Source organism: Dunckerocampus dactyliophorus, chromosome 13 (assembly GCF_027744805.1).
Source record: "Dunckerocampus dactyliophorus isolate RoL2022-P2 chromosome 13, RoL_Ddac_1.1, whole genome shotgun sequence".
Classification (NCBI taxonomy): Eukaryota; Metazoa; Chordata; class Actinopteri; order Syngnathiformes; family Syngnathidae; genus Dunckerocampus; species Dunckerocampus dactyliophorus.
The window spans coordinates 14,273,745-14,277,349 of NC_072831.1; the positions used below are offsets into that span (position 1 = coordinate 14,273,745).

General features: G+C 38.7%; 1 protein-coding gene across 6 annotated transcripts in view; it reads left to right on the plus strand.

Moving 5' to 3' along the window:
* Positions 1-3,605, plus strand: part of ttll5 (tubulin tyrosine ligase-like family, member 5) — an 80,968-nt gene that overhangs the window by 68,588 nt on the left and 8,775 nt on the right. The window lies entirely within an intron of this gene.

Consider the following 3,605-nt stretch of genomic DNA (forward strand, 5'->3'; position numbering starts at 1 on the left):
TGTAAAGCCCAATGATACAGTGCTGAGATACATAAACAAGGCCAGGAGGTCCTCGGTCTACTTAAAACTTTCGTTCCTACAACTGTGTTGTAAGTTGAGTTTCGGTGAAAGTCTTAAACTTACACGTATACAAGTATTAACATCTAAGTCACTCATACTGTACCACATGAAAGACATAGAAAATGCAATAATAAAAACTCCCTACTGGTTTAATTTAATTTGAACATACATACATAGTACATTGGAATACATCACATTACAATTGACAATTCCACATGTCCAAATATGAGTAGGAAGAAGCAATTATTTAATCCTACCCCCTCTCTGTTTCACATCAATTGCATATACTGTACATACATTTGTACACTTCCTGTATTCAACATGTGCCCTTCACCGATTCTGAAATAACATAAGAAAATGAAAAGGCAGTATGACAATGTATTACAAAAGGAGTTAAGGTTTGGAAATCATCCATCCATCCATTTTTTATACCGCTTATCCTAATTAGGGTCGCGGGGGTATGCTGGAGCTTATCCCAGCTGACTTTGGGCGAGAGGCGGGGTACACCCTGGACTGGTCATCAGCCAATGGCAGGGCACATATAGACAAACAATCATTCACACTCACATTCATACCTATGGACAATTTAGAGTCTCCAATGAACCTAACATGCATGTTTTTGGAATGTGGGAGGAAACCGGAGTACCCGGAGAAAACCCACACATGCACGGGGAGAACATGCAAACTTCACACAGAAATGCCCAACGGAGATTTGAACCCAGATCTTCCCAATCTCCAGACTGTGTGGCCAACATGCTAACCATCTTTGTAAATTTGTAAATAAATATATAATATATAATATATATAATATTTATATATAATATAAATAAATTCATAACATAATATTTATATAATGATAAGTGATGAAAGAGTTAATAGTTGACAGAAACTGACCTTTTTTGTAGTTCAGTTAGTGAGTGACATGTGCTTTTGTAATTATTTCCCCATATCGCCACACAATAACGTAGACAAGGTAACACCAGAGAGTAATAGAGGCGCAAAAACATTTTTGCTTTTTTCCAGTTTTAATGTATTTCTTGCTGCTTTGTTGTTTACTTTTAATGTGGGATTGCCAGCTCATTTTGTCATCTATTATACCACCTACAATTTCAATTTTGGTCACCCTGTCAAAGTCTATGCAGTCTATTTGTATTTGTGAATAAATGTCCTTCCTGCTGCTGCCAAATAACGTTATTTTAGTTTTACTCAGGTTCAAGGACAGTCTGTTTTTATCAAACCACCTTTTTGTATCGTCATTTCATCTGTGACTTTTTCTTAGCTTTTTAGCTCTTGTGTGCTTTCTCCAGAGCAAAATGCAGTAGTATCGTCTGCAAATAATACAAACTATAGATCTTTCATGACTTTACAGATTTAATTTATATGTCATTTATTTTATCCCTGTGGTTGTTTGCACACCGCAAGGGGTCTTGCAAGGGAGGCAAAGACAGGCTTATTGGGAAGAGGAAGTTTCAATAATGAGACCACTACGCTGCTTAGTTACTTAGCTTAGTTATTTCATAAGGGCAGATCCTTTCACATGTTCAAGCGGACCATCTTTATTCTTGATGCCAGTCAAATGGCTTAAACCAAGCATGGTCGGCATTTCTCCCTTTTCTGAGAATTTTACAGTGTCTAAACTCACTTCCATGGTGACGGGCTTCCTTTTCCTTGACGCACTGCCACCAGAAAGCTTGGGAGACACCATGACGGGGAAAAAAAGTTAATGAAAAAGGACAAAAGTGACACTTTCCTTCCTCGTTGTAGTGATGTGTGACTACGTATTATACCGTTTAGTATTAAAAATGTATGGGCATATGAAAGAAAATCCACCAGTAATAATTCACCTTAGCTTTTAACTGGCATGTTTTGTGTCCTTTTAATTTCATCGTTGTCCCGCAGATGTTAAAAAGTCTCTGTCATCCAATTAACAAAGTGCAGGTAGGTACCATACCATGTATCTCATATGCTAGCAGATGGCCAAAACTGGCACCACTCAGTATTTTAGTACACTTTACAATATTTGATTGTGGAAACACAAAAATGTGCATTGTGAGCAACACTGTTTTTTGGACATGGGGTACATTAATTGGGGTGAATTGCAGCCTGCAAAGGCAGACTTTGTTACCCACGTGTAGTATTGGGTGTTATGAGAGGGCAGGCATGGAATGAGATGGGGCGGATAATACTTTTCCCTTTATCTCCCTTTTGCTGAGCTACAGGAAGCTGCTTCCAGCTGTCATGTCATCGGCCTGGAAGTCAGTTTTCCATCTCAGTCAGGCCTCACGGCGTAGACGAGCACCAAGATAAACAAGAGTGCGCGGAGAGGGAATGAAAGGGAATACTGTTTGGGAGCACAAATGCACACGACAGCTCAAACTGTATTCGGAATGCCTTTTCTACTGGATGTCTGGTGGCGTGCCAGGCGATAGATAGACTGAGGCGCCAACCAGTGATAGCACACATAAAGGGAGGCATTGCAGTTGGATCACTCCCTTGTGATGCTCTTGTTTTTATTCAAGTTGTATGCCCCTAAAATGTGTGTTGTCATTGTTCTATTGTCACATTGCACATGCGGTTGTAAAAAAGAAGATAATTAATCAAAATGGAATTAATCAAACTGGTTTCTACGGGTAACGTTGAAATTTGAATATCCTCGTCAGATAGATACATTCAACACATCCTCATTCATCCCAGGAGGGGAATTAAAGTCACATAATTGTAAAAAGAAGCAAACTGCTGTAAATATGAAAATAATAAACCTGCTTAACGTTGTGGAGTTGTGAAATTACAGTACTGTGCAAAAATATCATAATTATACAAATGTTATTATTTTAATGACCTTTTCCACAGTAATCATTTTGACACAGTAAAACCGTAAATAGAAGGACACAGACAGTTATACTAAATGCCCCCCCCCAACCAAGGAAGAATCCACACAATCTTGGTAAAGATCCAGATAAAGGTGCTAATGTAGGATTTTATTCTTACAGTTTGAGTCACCATGGCCTCAGGAGAACAGTCCACCCCCACATAATCATAATCACATCCCCATCTGGTTGTCATCCTCCATGAACCAGGAAGTAACCTGATAATTAACTAACAGATGGCCAAACACACACACACACACACACACACACACGTGGTGGGATTGTGCGCTAAGAAGTGACATTCTAGTTATCTTTCAGTGGTTTGCAACTCAATAAAAAAACAAAGTCTATGACATGTCAGCTAATAACTCTTCTCTCTCATTAAAACATTTGACTTTTTTGCAAGAAGCAAATAGAAGGCGTCATGGACAGAATGATGTCATGGCATCTATAAGCGTCCAATCACATTGATTGCTCTGATGTCATCCCTACACTGCTCATAACATCTCGCATGCATATTTGGATAATAACTGCCGATTGCTATTATACTCGATGTTGTCACATACTAAGTAAGCATTGTAGTACAGAATGCTTTCTTTGCAGTTCAACTCTCTCATGCAATTTTTGATGACATTCTGGGGGAATTCTTTATTAACATTTCATGTGTTGCTTCCCCAG